The 21,126-nt window shown below is 39.4% G+C and overlaps 1 long non-coding RNA gene across 1 annotated transcript; it reads right to left on the reverse strand.

The window, feature by feature from the left end:
- Positions 1-1,268: 1,268 nt before the first annotated feature.
- Positions 1,269-11,537, reverse strand: LOC128103940 (uncharacterized). Its single transcript, XR_008215801.1, has 4 exons — positions 11,474-11,537; positions 8,281-8,421; positions 7,837-7,897; positions 1,269-5,714 (listed from the first exon to the last, which is right to left on the reverse strand). It is a non-coding gene; the product is annotated as an uncharacterized LOC128103940 (long non-coding RNA).
- Positions 11,538-21,126: the final 9,589 nt, after the last annotated feature.

Here is a 21,126-nt window from a genome sequence, read left to right on the forward strand (position 1 = left end):
GTCCATTGAATTTGGTATTTTCTGTGGTTATTAAGAATTGCCTTATTGACACTTGTTCTTATATGATGGACAGCACTTACATTCAGGCTGCATTGATTAAAAAAAAAAAAACTGACAAACTCAAATGTTGTTTTATATCTGCTAGACACAGAATGGTTGTTGCTTGCTATGTCAAGCACTCTACCATATGCTGGGAGAGCAAGAAAAGGAAAAGTAAGCCTCAGCCTTAGACACTCACACAATAGTGATTATTTGCTTACAATTAATGAGCTAAATTTTAGGGCCCTAATGAATTTGTCCCTTATCTAATTAAATCACCTGTGATCTTTACACACACCGATGAATAGCTATTTCCTCTTTTTTTCCCATCTTCAACTCAGGAACCCCAAGAAGACCCTGCAACAATATCCATGACTGTGATACTCACAGATTGAAAAATCAAAGATAATGGGCTTGAGAATCATCTAGGAAACATTTTAGATAGGGAAAATCCAAGGATTCTCACTCAACTGACTCTATATATTCAATCTGGAATTTACCTAAAGACTACAGATTGGAGGTTGACCTTTTAGAGTATCACTACTGGGAAGGGGTAGACCTTTCAAAAGATAAAACCTATTAGAAGAAAGTTATAACAGGAAATGATCTTGAAATAACAGTGACATCCCCTTTCTATTGTGTTTCCTCACTAGATGAGCAGCTTTGCTTCATCACATACGCTGTCATAATGTATTACCTCAATGCAGACCCCAGAGTCATGGAGTTAGTCAATATGAACTGAAGTCTCTGAAACTATAAAGCAGAGTCAAACTTCTCTTTGGAACGTTGACTACCTTGTTTTTCTGTTACACAATAGAAAGACAATTAGCATAGATCTGAGATGCAATCCAGAGATAACATTTTAACTACCATTTCAGGCACCTGTGTTTCCTAGCAAATATTTCTCAGTGCCCGAGGATGTCTTCATCCCTGTTAGAACTATCATTATTTCTTAAAACTGTGCTACAGATGAAATACACCCTGTAAATCAACGCTTCTCCATATGTAGCCTGTAATCTGTCTGGAACACTCTGACCTAGGCAAGCTAGGAAGTTATCAACATTTTTTTTGCATCTTTACAATGTGCAAATATTCAGTATTCAACAAAGACTTGACATTTATTTCAGAAATATATTTCTCTGAAGAGATAATCCTGTGGCCTCATGAAGCCTATCATTTTGGTGAGCATCTAAAAGCAACCCATTCCAAATAACAAAAAGCTACTCTTGTTGTATTTATCTTAATTGTAATTAATGTTATAATTTCTAAAATTCACATATTAAATACCAAATATATTATAAAACATGTATGGAACATAGTAAAATATTTAAATCCTCAGTATTGCCACTATATAAGACTGCTTATGCCCATCTATTCATTCCTTAAATATTTACTATGTTCTCACTATGTGAGAGTATTATCATATACTCTAGGGCTAGACTTTTTTTTAATTAAATTTATTTTTTTTATTTTACATCTCAACTGCAGTTTCCCCTTTCTCTTCTCCTCCTGTTCCCTCCTTGAACTTCCCTTATGCTCTCCCTCCCTTCCACTCCTTCTCTGTTTCTACTCAGAAATAGACAGGCCTCCCATCAGTATCAACAAAGCAAGGCATATCAGGTTGGGATAAGACAAAGCTCATCCCCTTGTATTAAGGCTGGGCAAGGCAACCCAGTATGAGGAATAGGTTCCCAAAAGCCAGCCAAAGCATTAGGGACAGCCCCTGCTCTCACTGTTAGAAGTCCTACAGGTAGACCAAGCTACACAATCCTCACATATATATAGAAGGCCTAAGTTGGTCCCATGTAGGCTCCCTGGTTGTTGGTTCATATTCTGTGAGCTCCTATGAGCCCAGGTATGGAAGCACGTTTTCAGATTCCTCATGGCTTTACCCAGCAGGTCCCCATAGAGAGGATGATTAGGACCATGGGGCTGAGTGCAGGTGTCTGAGATGGTCTGCACTTGGCTGTGCTGGGGAGAGGTCTTTTGCTCCACCCCTTGGCATTTCTATAAATACCCTGGGGAAGAGACAGTCAGAGCCCATTGGAATAGGTTCCAGGCCCTCTCGAGGCTATCCTGTATTTTCTATCTGTTTATCTCCACAATCTAAATCCTTCTATCTAAATATTTCCTGCTGCTTGCACTAAAGAAAACTCTGAGGAGCTGTAGAGTTGGTGGGTAAATGTCCTACACCCACGTTAGTTGGTTCTGTGGGTTTTCTTGTTATGTCCTTTAACCCTCTGGCTCCTACAATCCCTCCTCCCTCTCTTCAGCAGGATTCCATGAGCTTGGCCTAATGTCTGACTGTGGGTATCTGCCTCTGTTTTTATCAGTTACTGATAAAACTGATGACAACTGGGGTAGTCACTAATCTATGAGTGTAGCAGAATATCAATAGGTATCATTTCATTGACTTTTTTCATCCAGTTGTGGTTGGTTCTATCCTAGTTCTCTGGGTAATCCAGTCTCTGGGTCCTAGCACTCTAGACAGTGTCAAGGGTGGGCTCATTCTTGTGGTATGAGTCTCAAACTGGACCAGTCATTGGTTGGCCCTGTGCCTCCCTTACCCCAGCACATTCCATAGGCAGGACAGACTGTAGATCAAAATTTGTGTGGCTGGTTGGTGTCTCAATCCCTCCACTGGAAGTCTTGCCTGATCATAGGAGATGGCCAGTTCTGGCTACATATCCACTGTTGCTAGGACTTAGCTGGGGTCATCCTTGTAGATTCCTGGAAGTTTCCCTAGCATCAGGTTTCTAACTACCTGAAATTCACCCCTTCCTTTCCAGTCATCCCTTTTAGTACTCTACCCCTCCATCTACCCTGCAAACTTTCCTTTGTGTTCCCATTCTTACCCACCCCCAGTCCACCCATGAGATCTCTTCTATTTCCCTTTTCCAGGGTGATACATTCACACATCCCCTTATTTCCTCCTTGTTACCTAGTCTCTCTGGGTCTGTGGATTGTAGCACAGTTATCCTTTACTTTACAGCTAATATTAGGACTAGACTTAAAAGAATAAAGTCTACCTTCTGTCTTATTTACTGTTACTATTGCTGTGATAAAACACCATGACCACAAGCAACTTGGGGTGGAAAGGGCTCATTTTGCTCATAGTTCTACATAACAGTTTATCAACAAAAGCACCAAGGGCAGGAACTTAAGCAGGCAGGAACCTGGAGGCAGGAGCTGATGCAGAGGCCATAGAGGAGTGCATATTATTGGCTTACTTCCAATGGTTTGCTCAGGCTGCTTTCTTATAGGACCCAGAACCACCTGACAAGGGGTGGCCCTGCCCACAATGGGCTTGGTTCTCTATCAATCACTAATTAAGAAAATTCCCTACAGCTGAATCTGATGGAGACATTTTCTCACTTGCAGCTCCCTCCTTTCATATGACTATATGTGTCAAGTTGACATAAAACTAGCCAACATATCTTAACTTTTTTTCTGATACAGGAGATAGACAATGAAGACACAAACAAATTAATAACATGGTTCCCAAGAGAGTGATGACTGAAAAATAAAATGAAAATAAGGGAGCTAGGATACAGCCAAGGCATGCTAGGATACAGCCAGGTCAGCCCAGGGACTCAGAGTACCACTGCTTGGAAAACATATTTGTCTTTTCTCAGTAGGGAAACACCCAGCATATCCCCTTCTGTTGTCAATTTGTGATAAATCACTTTGTGAAGGAACGATTAAACAAGACCTGCTTAGACCCCAAGAGTAGTGATGGCTAATCTGTCCTTGAGGTGATCTATAAGGGAAAAACCGTTATTGAGCATCTCATATTATGCATGTTGTGGGAAATAGATGCTTATAATTGGGGAGGCTTGCGAGATGACTTATCGAGTAAAAACACTTACTGCTTTTCTAGAGAACCTGAGTTCAGTTCCCAACAACATGGTTTCTGATGCTCTCTTCTGGCCTCTAGTAGCAGCAGTCATGTACATGGTGCACATATTTACATTCAAGAAAACACTTATATGCAACAAAAAATTTTAAGAAATTATGAGATATATGGCCCACACATGCACAACCAGTCTGAAGTTATATAGCAGCTCATTTATCAAACATGGTTAGTATCTCCCCAGTTACCCTATCTAGGGAATCAGCTCTTCTCCATACCTAGACTTACAAGAAAAAACCAGAAAGGAGTTCAAGAGTCATCTTGCTTCAGCCCTCTGCTTCCTTGTATCATGTCTCTCTACTGTGGTTTCATTCTCTTTTGAGTAAAGCCTGCTGTTATCAATTGTGCATGTTCCTTTAATGTGTTAGTTAACTCACCAAAATTCTGGAAACACAGGTGGTCATAGAAACCCCAAGTGACATAGTGACAGATTGTTCTATGGGTTTGAGAGAAGCAAGGCCTCTTGGAGAGGTTAATTAAAACACACCATGTTGACTGGGGAGGACAAAAATGAACCAAACCAAGATTGGATGGCTAGAAGAGTAGTATATGATTCGCATACTTACACCATGTCAGATGGTGGCAACTTGGAATAAAACATCTAATAGCATGACCAAACATAGGATATAGAGCAGGAGAGATGGTTTAGTGGTTAAGAATACTGGATGTCTTTCCAGAGGGCCTGGTTTAAGTTCCAACAACCACATCATAGTTTACAACTGTCTACGATGCCAGTCACTGGGATCAAACACCCTCCTTTGGCATCTACAGGCCCTGTGAACATTTTGTGCACAGTCAAATGTGCAGGCAAAATACCCATCCACATAAAAATAAATAATATAACTAGGGAGGCAGAGCTCATGGGAGATGACTTATAGCTTGAGAGGAGAGAAGGCCCAATGATTACTTGCCCTGTGAAATGTGTAAGACAAGTGATGTAGTATCCACCAGCTCAAATGGTTACTCATCGCATCATGGAAACAGTAAAAATATCTTTTCTGGTTGGTGAAATGGCTCATCATATAAAGGTAGTTGTTGCCAAGGCTGATGATCTGAATTCAATCCCCAGGACCCACATCTGAAAGGAGAGAATGAATTCTCTCAAGTTGTTTTCTGTCATGCATGTGTGTGCACATATATTCAAATAGATAAATAATTAAATAAGCACAATAATTTTGTTTCAGAACTTCATACATACTAAACTTACAATGGGTTTTGCTAAGATCCAACACTCACTCCTTTTCAATTCTTTTGATGACCCTCACCAATTCTATCTTCCAAATTCATGTACTTTAATTTTTTTTAAGTACAGTGTCCATTTAGTACTGAAAACAAAAACAAGCAAGAAGAGAAGCAAGCAAACAAGGAAGGAAGGAAGGAAGGAAGGAAGGAAGGAAGAAAGAAAGGAAGGAAGGAAGGAAGGGAGAAAGGAAGGAAGAAAGGAAGGAAGAAAGGAAGGAAGAAAGGAAGGAAGAAAGGAAGGAAGAAAGGAAGGAAGAAAGGAAGGAAGGAAGAAAGACTATCACCCTTTAGTAGCCATATAACTCCTTAGCTATGAGTGGGACTTCATGGGCTTCTCCTCCATTCATGTTGGGATTCTGGGTGGCTTGCTCTTGTGCAGATATTGTGCATTGAGCCACAGTCACCATGAGTTCCTTTGTGTAATGGCTCTGTTATATCTGGCAAGCACCATCTTGCATAAGTCCTCAGCAACCTTTGGCTTTTGCAGTCTTTCACTTTTCTTCTATGATGAGCCTTGAGCCTTGAGAGGAGGGAGTGTGATATAGAGGTTTCATTTAGGACTGAGCATTCCACACTCTTATTCTCTGCACTCTGACCAGATGTGAGCTTCTGTATCATTCACTATCTACAGCAAAAATGAATCTTCTCTGTTGAGAGCTATATTTGTCAATGAATATAAAGGTAAGTATTCAGAGGGCAGTTTGATACTATGCCCATTTAGCAAAAACAATAATAATGGGTTCTTCACTAGGGCCCATGACCAACTTTGCCTTGGGTTTTTTGATGTAATTAGCAATGCCAAGTATACATTCTTTCTTGTGAAGCATCCCATAAATTCAATCATAAAGTAGTTTGCTATACTAACATAACATTCATGCCACTTTTCACCAATAGAGATACCTGTCTGGGCCTGTCATTATTTTAGCTTGCAATTTCCACAGATGGAAAAGACTACTGACTCTTTTTTTCTCCTTGCAACCTGCATGGTGTCTTCTAGTACTATGAAGACCAGTTAGTAGGAATGAAGCTTTCTGGTTAGAACCAACTTGATTTCTCCATATCCTATGACACAAGTATGTAGGGTCTTCATTAATAGGTTCTTGCCTTCCAGTTTAAGTGGGTAGTCAAGAGACTAGTAATAGCCTGCATATTTTAGGGGTCCAGAGGAACCCCTGAGTAACAACTCAAAGGGATAATCCACACCTGGTTCAGGAGTCTTGTTTTATATTTTATGGCAACCCCAGCCCCATATAGCTTAATACCATTTAGGTGAACACATTCTCTCTCAAATATATATATATATATATATATATATATATATATATATATATATATGTGTGTGTGTGTGTGTGTGTGTGTGTGTGTGTGTGTGTGTGTGTGTGTTTACTTGAAAATTTCATAATTAGATTTTTCTTTACAGCTAGGTAAATTCCACTCTGTATATGTACCATTTTTGTATTATCCAGTCAACAGATGATATATATCTTGGCTGTTTCCTTTTCCTATCTATCGCAAAGAGCACAGACATGAAGACAGGTGAACAATATCAAGGGTATCACATTTTTATTAATTACAGTCATCATATTGAACAATAGATTTTGTAAACTTATAGTTTTCCTTAACTGAAATTGTGTACCTTTCACCAACTCTCCCCATTCCAATTCTGTGCATTATATTCCACATATACGGGAGATCATGTGATATTTGTTCTGAGCCAAAGATTAGGGAGATAGAGATTTGTGGCTTGTCACTTTGATGCTTACACCCTGTCTTGACTCTGATAGGTTAAATTATGCACATACACTCACTAATGCACACATTCATACACATACAATCTGTCTACCTAGGAAACCTGACTCAATTCCATTATTACCTAATTATTGTTTGCATATCTGTTGTTATATGAGTCTATGTGTTAGTAACTATAAATTTGTGTCTATAGATTGACAAGTGACTGAGATTCTAGAGTCTTAATATTTCCACTAGACATCTTAAAAAAAAGAAAGACAAGTATCTGTGAGGATGATTCTTGCAAATATTAAATGATATAAGGAAATCATCCAAGCCTTAGAGTCTAAGGGTACCAGCAGCAATGTCCATTGGGCAGAGAAATGAGAATGCAGTGTTCACTGGGCAAGGAAGCAATAATCACTGGGCTGAGAGGGTAGCAGAACCTTACTAAGAAAGAACATGACTCATCCACAGGGAACCAAACAGAAAGATCTAGAGCACAGGCACTGAGTCTCAATTTCCTCTCTCCAAGAGCAGATTAGCTGTTAACGTAGCATGTGGTCTTACACACATCTATCCTCCCAGAGTCCTGGTATCTCTGTCTTTCCAATGGGAGTCTGGGCGTGACCACAGAGCTGTGTGAATTTCTGTGATGATAAGTACTTAGCTCCCATGTGAAGACACAACCTCTGAGCTTTCTCCCTGTATCACATCCAACAGAGACAGCCCCAGGTGGTCATGTAAAGTTCAGATGTTTCATGTTTGCAAAGTTCTGTCAAACTCTCCACAGCCTGCCAGAATGAGAGCTTCCTCCCAGCTTCAGGATGGTTTAATGTTACTGTCTCTTACTCCACCTGAACCCTTTTCAAACTGCCATAGGCTATCATTGAAGGTTTCTTAGCACAACTTACCTTGTTCACGACTTTAAAAGCTAGCTGGGTCACATGCCATTTGGAAGATATTGCCTCTTTCCTCAAGAAAGGAACAGAAAGAAGTTATGTTTCCATTTGCAGTAACAACGGACTTCATCTAGACCTGGATGCGGCAATGCTGTAAGGGACCAATCACTTTGCCAGCTTGTCCTCACAGTTGGTAATTATTCATCTATAACTTACAATAATTCTGTGGCTTAATTGATTTTTGAAATGTTTGCCAAGGGGGATATTTATTGAAATTTTGACAAAGTGAACTACAATTCACTGTTTTTTTCTTTGTTTGTTTGCTTTCTTTTCAAGACAGGATCTTACCTCAAATGTATGATTCAGTCCTCCAGTCTCTGCCTCCCCAAAGCTGGAATTGCAAAGATGGAACAGCCATCCTTGTTCTCATATTGAGAGTCTAGGTGACATATTTACCTGATAGATGAGTTTGTTGTTTTCCTGTTAATATTCAGGTCTGGATCTGGAATAATTGTTTCATCACTGCCATCTTCTGATCCTCAAAAGAGCTGATAGTGATCATTGTTAACAGCCTTATCCTTCCAAGGGTGGTGTATGCTGCAAAAGGGGATTTTCATAGAGCAATGGGGTTTATGCATTGTACTGGTAGGGGTGAGGTTCAGGTTTCAGGAATGATTGCACTAATCTAGAAGTATTGCAATACAGAAGTCAATGTATGTGCTGTATCCTGTGAGACTGAATTAGTCATGCCACCCTAAGAATATAAGAGCATCAAAGACAGAAGAAGATCTCAGAGTTATGATAACAAGTGGAGATTTCAGGTGATGAACAAGAATTAGAATCAGAGAAATACTATGCAAACCTGGCATTATGACAGATTTGGGGCTTCAGCAAAGTACACTCATTGAGGAAGGGTTAGGATGCCTTATAAACAACTCTCATGCCATCTCTGGCTATTGTTGAAGTTAAAATTTTGTCTGGAATTCTATGAGTCCATGAATTCCTCTCCCAGAATCAGCATGTGTATAATTGTTTCTGGTGTTTTAAAATAACTTTTGGAATTACTATGGGCAATACTTTTGAAGTATAAACTGTATATTCCTAAATAACACATAATACTCATTTACTTACATCAACCCAAACATGGATGTAAATGAAAGGCATTTTATCACTGAATAACCCAGGAGCATAGGTCCTGTGGGGAAATAGAACAACAAAGCAACTTGGTAGCTAGACTTGTCATCTATCTCTGATAAATGGGAGGCTCATGGGGAAATTACCATTAATACTCAAGAGAGCAAACAACATCCATCATGTCTGTCTTATTCAAGAAATATTCAAATATCACAATTTCTAGGATAAAATATTTGAATTGGATAAAGCAACAATAAAATTGAAAAATAATATGCTACTTTGCTGGGGTATGAGTAGCCATGGATTCTCTGCCAGTTTTTTTCATTGATGGACCCACAGAATCTAATAGGATCAAACAAATTCAATTTTAATCAAGATTAGTAGAAATGTAGAGCTTGATTCAGTCAAAGAAGAGCTTCTTGTGGCAGTGCTTGGTTGAGGAATAGGGAGGCTGCTGATATGGAAATGTGGGGCTTTTATCTGGGAGAGCTCATCATCTCCCCCAGGACTTGAGTTGTATCTGATTTTCAGGTTTTACCCCAAAAGTAGACATAAAAATGCTTTGTAAAGAAAACTCTGTGAATATATGAGGTAGTGAGCTATGGTGTTGTTTGTAGAAAAACAATATATAGGGTCCTCAATAGTCCTAGTTGATTCAACAACAGAAATAGTACCACCACCACCAGCATAAGTTGTAAAATTAATAATAATGATAGTTCCTGACAATCAACTGTTCATGTGACTGCCACATGGCTGCAAAGCTGAGAGGCTCCTTAGAGGTCTGGTCAGCACCTCCTTCCAGTCATACACAGGAGCTTGAAGGCAAGAGGGAACAAAAAGTTTCAAGAAGGTGCCAGAGAAACAAACAGAACACCAATAAAGTATGCAAATAATGTACTTTTCTGTTTTACAAAAGGGAACATAAATCTGGAAATCCATGTTTGCCAAAGCTGTTCACAGGCCAGTGATTCTGGAGCTCATGGAAGACTTTGCAGTACAATGAGACATATTACCATAGTTATGTTCTCACATAAGCTAAGGATAGTTCCAGCAGGGAAAAACAAAAAACTATTACACACTTTGCCGGAATGGCATCTTAAATAATATAAGCACATGTACTTATTTAAAGGGGAGAGAGAGAGAGAGAGAGAGAGAGAGAGAGAGAGAGAGAGAGAGAGAGAAAGTTGCTAAAGCCAGCCTAATTAACAGCTTCTGAATGTTCTTCACATTGTATTTGTTTCTTTAATGTGCATTTTAGGGTGTTTTCCTGCATGCAGCCTATAGGAGAGCAGTTTGCAGAATATTAAAGCACAAGTCATTTCAATGCTAAAAGAAATGTCATGCACACTTAAAATTAATCTGTGCAATGAAGTTTTAAAGATTTTGATCAGGCAATAGAAAGATCCTGAAATCAGAGAATCTGGAGTTCTTATTTTTAAAATTGGGCTTGGGCTAGATGGTGACTGAGATCTGTACAGCGTGGAAGCTGGAGGCAAAACTTCCCTGGTATCATTGGAAGGGAGGTTGTTGTCATCACTGTTTGTCTTTGTTTTGTTTGCTCTGCTTTCTGGAGCCAAGATCTCTCTGTGTGGCATAGATTGATCTCAAACTTTCAACTCTCCTGCCTGAGTCTCTCCAGTGCTGAGATAAAAGATGTGCATCATCACAGCCATCAGAAGGGCATGTTTTATTATAAATGAGCCATGAAACTGGAATTAAAAATAAGAATGACAGGTAGAAGCCACCCGTTGCAGCACCAATTAGCACAGGGTAGGAGCCACTCAGAGCATACAGAAGGGAATCCTCACAAGGAGATGGATTAGCAATTAGTATCAGGAACCCTTAGGATGCTGCCTGCAGAGGGCTGTACACAATTATACTTCCATTAAGTATATTAAATAGTGCCTGGTTCTCATTCCCCTGTAGTTAAATTATTCTCAGATATCCACAGTCTCCTTAAGTCTTGCACTAAACGCTCCCTCCACATATCACCATGGACAAGGAGGGAAGCAGAATGGACCTCACTTGACCATGAAAGTCAAGAGCGGTAGGCACAAGCTAGCTGGGTTCCTTACCACTAACATGTTTCCTAGTTCCTTCCTAAATGCTGATTATTATAACTCGGTGCTTAATAGTAGATAAATAACAGCAGATAAAATACGAGAATAAAAACAGAAGGAATCAGTAAAAACAAACTATTTTGTTTCTCCTGTAATTTTTCCAGCGGAAAAAGTCACTGTCACTCTGTGTTAGCTTCTACATTACAGGATCATGGACATTAATGACAGGAGCATTTGAAGACAGTTTTCTATTATGAAAGCACTACCTCCTTCTGTGACAGCCTGCATTTCCTGTTCACCATATCTTTCACTTGCCCAGAACCCCCTGCCTTTACCCTGGCTTGTCTTCCCAAACACTGTGTCCTCCAGATGAATCTGACTCTGCTGGGACAAGATCCCTCTCATGCTTCTTAAAAAAAAAAAAAAAAAAAAAAAAAAACTAGGACACCCATTACCTTTGTAGGTATTTCCTGTACAAACAGTTGAATGAGAGGAAGCACCACGGCCACACTAGATGAGGTAGAGTCACTCTCTGCCCTGTTGTAATGAGAGGGGCAGATTAAGAAGAGAAGATTAGCCTTGGAAATTGTGGTGAGACTGACTACAAAGATCATGTCAGTGACCTTTAATAGCTGACAAACAATGATATCTGGAGCCAATTTTGGTACTATAATTTTGCCCCGGGCTCTGTAGGAAGCTGCAGTGGAAGCCTCGTACTCCTAATGTCACTATCTGGCCTCAGGAAAAGTTTTCCCAGCCAAGTTTAAACCCCCGGAGACCAGGGGTGTATAATTTAAGCACTAATATAAGCTAAGAGGGAAAGTAACAATACTAGCACTCCCGTAATGGAAAGATCATTATTTTTAGTTTGTATAGAAAGCAGAGCTGGCAGCTGTGAAGAAAAATGTGCCCTTTGAAAAGAACCTACTATTGTTATATTTAAGCTGTTGGGATACAGCCTTTGACTCTGAGGCAATTGTCATATGCTCAAAATTATCCCTTGTACAGTCGCTGGCTTAATGATTTTGAAAGTAGCAATATACAAGTAAAGAAAGTGAGGGGCTGGGGCTAAGAAGTGTTTTATGACCCATTATTTCCTTTGCCTGCTGAAGAATTTGTGACCATATTGGGGGTTTAATAATGACAACCTTTAACTCTCTTTTTTTCTTTTCTAACTCTCTCTCTCTCCTTTCTTTCTTATTATTCCTCTCTCTTCTTTTTTTGTAAGTAAATACCCATCTTCACTTACATAGGATAACAGAGAAGTTAAGATCTTGATTAAATAAGTTTAATTCAAAAAGTCATTTTCCTACTTACTGTGTGAATGTGGTAAAATCAATAACTACACTTTTCTTCAGTTATTTACAAAATAGATAAAATTGAGGTGAGGTAGCCTTAGTCTCAGAAGGACAATGTGCGATGTTTCTTTTATTTTGCACATATTTACTCTTCCAATTTTATTGCTAACTACACTGATCTGTTAATGTGTTGAATTGTGGGAATACAACAGAGAATGAGACACACAGAGATCACTGGCCTGTGGAAACTTGATAGTCTCATAAATCAAGGAAGATAATGCAGATGTGTATCTCAGCACAAAACCAAGTAGAAAGTACGCATTTTAAAAATGTTTTCCGCGGTGGTGGCACACGCCTTTAATCCCAGCACTTGGGAGGCAGAGGCAGGCGGATCTCTGTGAGTTCGAGGCCAGTCTGGTCTCCAAAGCGAGTTCCAGGAAAGGCTCAAAGCTACACAGAGAAACCCTGTCTCGAAAAAACCAAAAAAAAAAAAAAATGTTTTCCTTTATTCAATGGCAACGCTGCATGCATAGGCAACTGGATTAAGGAGATAGGATGATCAGGTTTGATCCCACTTCTACCGAAGAGGATAATTTAGACAGGGTAGGTAATTAAACCTACCGATTTCCTTGGCCATGAATGAAGATTTGTAATATTTACTCTCAAGGTTGTTATATGGGTGAGTGGCTGCTGGCATGTGTGGAGAGTTGTGAATCAGGAAACTTTTAGACTCAAGTATTGACAATTTAGTAATGACAAATATTGACTCTAAAGTTGGATGAACCTGAAAGCCAAAGAAAACAGCTGGCTGATGTATCTGGCCTGTCTGACTTAATGGCCACTTATTAGCATCTGACACACTCCAGGCACAATTCTGGAAGCTGCAAGGGAGGCAAACATGGAAAGTGCCTTTCTAAGGTCTTGGGGTCAAGTCATTTCACAAGAAAGACGAGGTTGAGACTAACTCTAGGAGTTGAAGACTCAGTAGGAGCTATGCAGGAGACAATGTGGGCCACTAGGGACCAGCCCTCACCACGCTTCATCCTTGCATCAGTCCTGCAAAGGAGATTCTATTATCCTCCAATTTTAAGATGAAGAAACTGGGGTTTACAGAGTCTAATTCATTGGAACTAGATCATGTCATCAGAAAAAGGCAATGGTTTATTTACTAATGTCTATGATACCTGTTCCCATAATGCCACAATATTTCTTGATAGTCACATATACATTCCAATTTTCCTAGAGGGGAAAAAGTAAGTCATGAGAAGTATAAACAATTCAATAAATCAATTCCAAGTGCCATCCAAATAAAATGCACTATTATTGTCAAAGGTCAGAAAGAAACATTGCATTTATCCAGGCAGAGTAATTTACCAAGGAAAGTGAGGTCACCTTTAGGTCCAGTACTGAAGTCATTTTTGTCTGTTGATACTACCAAGTCCCTTTAAAGGACATAATCGAGTGGGACCATTAAGCTAGATTTCGAAAGGCAGGAATACAAACCTGGACTTGAAGTATGTATCCAGGGTGTAATCTTGAGATCATTTTTGTATTTAATGAGCATAATGAAATGTTAATATCATCCAGACATGTCTGTGAATTATAATATAATTGTGCCAGTTGGTAGATATTTAAGGACATGTGGATATATTGCAATTCAAATACAGGAATAAATGTGTCTAGATTTTCAGTCAAGGCTTGGCAGGATGCAAAAGGATTCTGCAGGTTGGCCAATGACATCATTAAGTCCTATGAGTGAATATGTTAAGAAAGGATAAAGATATAGGTGGAAAGTTCAGCAAAGGAGAATAAAGGGAGAATATTATTTTCATTGTTGTTAGTTCAGTGTTGTCTACAGGACATACTTTCCTCTGCTTGCCTCAGCTACCTAGAGAATACTATGTTTTGATACTGTTCATTGCTCTTTAACTTATTTGATGCTTATATTGGAATAACTAAAATTCAAATGTAGACTATTTGGAGTTATGTATATACAGATGCACACATTCATATACATCTCTTGATAGCTAAGACATAACCTATAATTATTTAATTATGAATTAACATATTAGCCCTGGATTCACACTTCTATCTCTTGTGATTTGGGTCACTGTAACTCAGTTCTAACTGACTGCTGACTACTGAGTGCCTGACATTCTTTCTGATCCCTTGACACCCAGGTGAGGTCCTTCATCGGGAAGATGGAAGGAAGAAAGCAATCTTGAGGTATCTAGACATCTGGTAGCATCTTCTGTTGACATTCAGTTACAACAATCACACATTGTGAAACAACTTGTTTTGTGGAAATTTTGCAGAACATTTTCTCATACTCTTCTTGGGGCTTTTCCTCTACTTTAACTTGTTACACTAGAATAGATACATGGTAAAGTCAGTGTTCCAACCAGTGTGTCGAACTATCAGGGGATGGAAAAGAGGAAAAGGTAAAATACCTGAAGAGCCTGACTGAGGCAGGAATCCAGCCTTAGCCAAGCTGCAGTGACATGAGAATGAAAAGGGCTTGCAGTGACTGAAAAGTGCCAGAGAAGATACAAGTTAAAAACAAAGGGCTGGAGTGATGGCTCAGTGGTTAAGAGCACTGGCTGCTCTTCCAGAGGTCCTGAGTTCAATTTCCAGTACCACATGGTGGCTCACAACTATCTGTAATGAGATCTGATGTCCTTTTCTGGCCTGCAGGCATACTTGCAGATAGAACACTGTATACATAATAAACAAATAAATCTTAAAAAAAAAAAAAAAGAAAAAACAAATGGAACAACTGAAACCTGAAAGCGTCGAGAGCAGGAAGAGGCTGGCAAAGGAAATCTGTGGGGTAATAGGGCTTTAAAACCCCCTGTTTTTAAAGGTTTCTTTCGCTTGAGTTTATAATATAATCACAAAATCTCTCCCTTCTTGAACTATGCTCCAAACCCTCCTATATACCTTTTGTGGTAGCTTGAATGTAATTGACCCCCATCATGTCATAGTGGGTGGCAGTATTCGGAGGTGTGGCTTTGTTGGAGTGGGTATGGCCTTGTTGAAAGAGGTATGTCACTGTGGGGATGGGTTTTGAGGTTTCCTATGCTCAAGATATGGCCTAGTATCTCAGTCAACTTCCTGTTGCTTGAAAGATGTAGGACTCTCAGCTACCACTCTGGTGCCACATCTGCATGCATGCCACCATGTTCATCATCATGACGATAATGGACTGAACCTCTAAAACTGTAAGCGAGCCACCCCATAAATGTTTCCTTTTATAAGAGTTGCCATGGTCATGGTGTCTCCTCACAGCAATTGAAACCCTTACTAAGACAACCTTCTTTGCTCTCTTTCAAATTCATGGCTTATTTTTATATTAATTTTTTTTAATTTTTTATTTTTATTTTGCAATACAATTCAGTTCTACATATCAGCCACGGATTCCCTTGTTCTCCCCCCTCCCGCCCCCCTAACCTTCCCCCCAGTCCACCCCCCATTCCCACCTCCTCCAGGGCAAAGCCTCCCCCAAGGACTGAGATCAACCTGGTAGACTCAGTCCAGGTAGGTCCAGTCCCCTCCTCCCAGGCCGAGCCAAGCGACCCTGCATAGGCCCCAGGTTTCAAACAGCCAACTCATGCAATGAGCACAGGACCCGGTCCCACTGCCTGGATGCCTCCCAAACAGATCAAGCCAATCAACTGTCTCACCCATTCAGAGGGCCTGATCCAGTTGGTGACCCCTCAGCCATTGGTTCATAGTTCATGTGTTTCCATTTGTTTGGCTATTTGTCCCTGTGCTTTATCTAACCTTGATCTCAACAATTCTCACTCATAAAAACCCTCCTCATTCTCACTAATTGGACTCCCAGAGATCCACCCGGGGTCTAGCCATGGATCTCTGCATCCAGATCCCTCAGTAGTTGGATGGGGTTTCTAGCATGACAATTAGGGTGTTTGGCCATCCCGTCACCAGAGTAGGTCAGTTCGGGCTGTCTCTCGACCATTGCCAGCAGTCTATAGTGGGGGTATCTTTGTGGATTTCTGTGAGCCTCTCTAGCACTTTGCTTCCTATTCTCATGTGGTCTTCATTTACCATGGTCTCCTATTCCTTGTTCTCCCTCTCTGTTGTTGATCCAGCTAGGATCTCCCGCTCCCCCAAGCTCTTTTTCCCTCGACCCTTGCCCTTCATTACCCCCATTCATGTCCAGACTGTTCATGTAGATCTCTTCCATTTCTCCGTCATTGGGCGATCCCCGTGTCTTTCTTGGGGTCCTGTTTTCCAGGTAGCCTCCCTGGTGATGTGAGTAGCAGTCCAGTCATCCTTGTTCCACATCTAGTATCCTCCTATGAGTGAGTACATACCATGTTTGTCTTTCTGAGTCTGGGTTACCTCACTCAGGATGATTTTTTCTAGATCCATCCATTTGTCTGCAAACCTCATGATGTCATTGTTTTTCTCTGCTGAGTAGTATTCCATTGTGTATATGTACCACATTTTGTTTATCCATTCTTCAGTTGAAGGGCATCTAGGTTGTTTCCATGTTCTGGCTATTACAAACAATGCTGATATGAACATAGCTGAACAAGTGCTCTTGTGGTATGGTTGAGCATTCCTTGGGTATATGCCCAAGAGTGGTATAGCTGGATCTTGGGGGAGATGGATTCCCAATTTTCTAAGAAAGCGCCATATTGATTTCCAAAGTGGTTGTACAAGCTTGCATTCCCACCAGCAGTGGAGGAGAGTTCCCCTAGCTCCACATCCTCTCCAGCATAAGGTGTCTTCAGTGTTTTTGATCTTAGCCATTCTGACAGGCATAAGGTGGTATCTCAGAGTTGTTTTGATTTGCATTTCCCTGATGATTAGGGATGTTGAGCAATTCCTTAAATGTCTTTCAGCCATTTGAGTTTCCTCTGTTGAGAATTCTCTGTTTAGTTCTATAGCCCATTTCTTAATTGGACTGTTGGGCATTTTGATGTCTAATTTCTTGAGTTCCTTATATATTCTGGATATCAGTCCTCTGTCAGATGTGGGGTTGGTGAAGATCTTTTCCCATTCTGTAGGTTGTTGCTTTGCCTTGTTGACGGTATCCTTTGCTCTACAAAAGCTTCATTCACATATATATGTATGTATATATGAATATTCTGAAATATAATCTACTCAGTTTGTATGATGTTGCTTCTATGTATGTTTTCAAGGCTGATCATTCGATACTGAATAATCAATTGTTATATTCTTCCCTGAAGAAGGCTATTTCTCATATTTGAAGCATTTCATTGTTGCCTATAGTTCTTTGTGTAGAATTGAGGTCTTGTGGTCTTTTCTTTGTTCACTTTGTTGTTTTGCATGTCTATTGTTGTTGCCTTTGTTCAGCTCATGTTGAAGAAGTAATGTGTTGTTTGAATCTTAGATGGTTTTTTAATTAAAAAAAAAAAAACCCAGAGCCAGATATGAGGATGAAAGCTGAAAGATCAGAGAAGCAGAACAGCCAGCCACTAGTTCTTACCTCTACAAAATCCTCAGTATAAAGAGAGTGAGTTCCTGTTTCCTCATGCCTTATATACCTTTCTCTGCCCTGCCATATTACTTCCTGGGATTAAAGGGGTCTGTGCTTCCCAAGCAAAGGCATGAGATCTCAAGTGCTGGGATTAAAGGTGTGTGCCACCACTGCCTGACCTCTATGTCTAATCTAGTGGCTGTCTCTGTCCTCTGATCCTCAGGCAAGTTTATTAGGGTATACAATATATCACCACAGTCATGTTGGTGAGACTTTATGGATGTAGCTTCTAACATTGCTAGGAGACACAATCTTACAGCAAACTCTAATTCTCTGGGTCTTGCAATCTTTATGTCCCTGATTCTGCAAGATACTCTGAGCCTCAGGTGTAGAAGTGTTTTATAGATGTATCCATCAGGACTAGGCTTCACAACTCTGCATTTTGTTTAGTTGTGAATTTCTGTAATGGTTACTTTGTTGCAAAGAGAAGTCTCTTTGATGAGAGGTAAGGACTACACTTTTCTGAAGTTATAAGGACAAATATTTAGAATGTAGTTAGAGATTATGCTGATTTAGTAAAGTGGTGGTTGTAGGTACTCCTACAAGATCCATAACTTCAGTAGCCTTGGTTGGTCAGCTAGGTTTCCAAGATCAGGTGTGATTTTCCTCTTGTTTAGTGGGTCTTAATTCACCGTAGAGAGCTATTAGTTACCCTCAAGGTGTTCACGATACTACTGAACCTTTAGAGTTATCATGCCACGCTGGTCATAGTTAGGGTTCAAGGTGTCATAGCATGGTAGGACTGTTGGTTGTCTTTCTCATTTGGAAGCTCTCATGGTACCATTTGGTACCATGACAGCCAGTTCTCAAGAGGATACATCCCGATCAGTTCAAGCTCACGGGATTATGGGTCCTGTTTCTGAAGCATATGTTTAGCATAGAAACTTACCTTCCACCTCTGAGGTGCAAACAAGGGCAATATCAAGAATCTATATGTTTGAGGAGTCTCTTGGACAGCCTTGAGCAACAACTCAAAAGGAGGCTTTCTCATGTCCGGTACTAGGGTTCTTTTTAGGTGGTCTTTGGCTCTTGGATGGAGCATTGTCAGCTCAGACAAGAAAATTTCATTTAAACTATAGATGCATATTTATACACAGTCTTGGATGATGTTCTAGTTGTTTACTTTTTTAGGTAGATAGTTTATAGTATAATTCTTTATGACTATTTCAGACATTCTTACTGTTATTTTAGCCCCTCCCTCCTTCTTTATTTACCTCCTCTTTACTCCCTAATTAGGTCCTCTTTTTCTCATTTCCCAAATCAGATCACATGTACCCTGCTATTTCCTTTTGTATTGCTTCCTGCACACCCTACCCTAACAAGGGTTCCTTTTTACTTTCTGGTTTCTGCAGTTACTCCAGGGTTTATACTCACATTTGAAGATTTGGACTAGGGGTCTCTGACTAAAGAGAACATTTGACATTTGTCTTTTTGTGTCTGTGTTATCTTATTTGATATGATCTTTCTAGTTCAGTCCTTTTACCTGCAAAGTTCATGGTTTCATTTTAATTTTACAGCTGAACAGTATTCCATATCTTCTGTTTACCACATTTTCCTTTTTCATTCATTTATTGAAGGGTATTTAGGTTGTTTCTATTTCCTAGCTATTATGAACAGAGCAACAATGAACATGGCTGAGCAAGTGTTTGTGGAATAAGATGTCAAATCCTTTGGGCATTTGCCCAGGAATGGTATAGCTGAGTGATATGTTGGACTTATTTTTAACTTTTTGAGAATTCTCCATACAGATTCTATACTGGCTGTACCCATTTACAATCCCAAAGAGGGTTCCCTTTTACCCCACATCCCCGCTAGCATTTGTTGTCAGTTGTTTTGCTGATTTTTGCCACTCTGACCGGGGTAAGATGAAATCTCAAAGTTGTTTGCATTTGCATTCCCCTAATTACTAGGAGAGTTTAATATTTGGGGGAGATTTATTGGCATTTTTTTTATTTACAAACTCATCATTCAAATTCCAGATCCTTTTTTGATTGGATCATTTAGGTTTTTTATTCTTTGATGTTCCAGTTATTTATAGATTCTTGGTACAAATCCTCTGTCACATGTACAGTTGGCAAAGTTTCTCTCTGATACTTTGGGCTTCCTCTTCACCTGACTGATTGTTTCTTTAGCTATGAAGTTCTTTTATTGTTGCTTTGTTTTGTTTTTTAGCTTTATAAAGTCACACTTGTCAATTGTTGGTCTTAATTCTTGGGCAAATTGAATCCTATTTGCAAAGTCCTTTCCCATACCTCTATCTGGTAAGGAACTGCCTATATCACCTTCCAGAAGTTTAAGTTTTTCAGGTTTCACATTTAGGTCTCAATTCATTTGGAGCTACTTTTTGTGCAAGGTGATAGATAGGGTTGAATTTCATTCTTCTACATCTGGACAGCTATGTTTCTGAGTGTCATTTGTTGAAGATGCTTTCATTTCTCCAGTGTATGTTTTAGGCATCTTTCTCAAGTATTAAGTGACTGAAATTATGTCTATTCATGTAAATTATATGTGTTCATATTTGAGTCTTTTATTTATTTCATTGAACTAGACATTTGTTTTTGTCTCAGTCCCATATTGTTTTTATTACTATGACTTGGTAATATATTTTAAGATCTGGAATGGTAATCCCTCCAGTGTTCTGCTTGCTCAGGATTGTTTTGATAATTTGGGGTCTTTGGTAGTTCCATATGAGGTTTAGAATAGATTATTACTATTATTGCTATTATTTCTATAAAGAATGAGATGAAGGTTTTGGTTGGTATTACAATGAATCTCTAAATAACTTTTGGGGAAATGGTCACTTTCACAACATTAATTCTACCAGTCCATGAGCATGGAATATCTTTCCATGGGTTTCTCATGTATAATTTGTTTATTTTTTATAATTATGTTGAGCTATGTTCCATCTAGTCTCCATTCTCTAGGACTTTTATCATGAAGATATACTAGATTTTGTCAAAGGCTTTTTCTATTAAGATGATCATGTGACTTTATCTTTAAGTCCATTTATGTGGTGTATTAGAATTATTGACTTGCATATGTTGAACCGTCTCTGCATTTAAGGGATAAAGCAAACTTGGTCATGGTGGACAGTTTTTGATACAAATCTATATTCTGTGTGGAAGCATTTTGACTATGTTCTTAGGACTACTGATCTCTAGTTTTCCCTTTTCTTATATTTTTACCTGGTTTATGTATTTGAACATAACTGGCTTTGATGGAGTTTTGGAGTGATCTTTCAGTTTCTTTTCTTTTTCTTGTTTCTTTTCCTTTTTGAATG

The sequence above is a fragment of the Peromyscus californicus genome, unplaced genomic scaffold (genome assembly GCF_007827085.1).
Source record: "Peromyscus californicus insignis strain IS unplaced genomic scaffold, ASM782708v3 Scaffold_8__1_contigs__length_139910024, whole genome shotgun sequence".
Classification (NCBI taxonomy): Eukaryota; Metazoa; Chordata; class Mammalia; order Rodentia; family Cricetidae; genus Peromyscus; species Peromyscus californicus.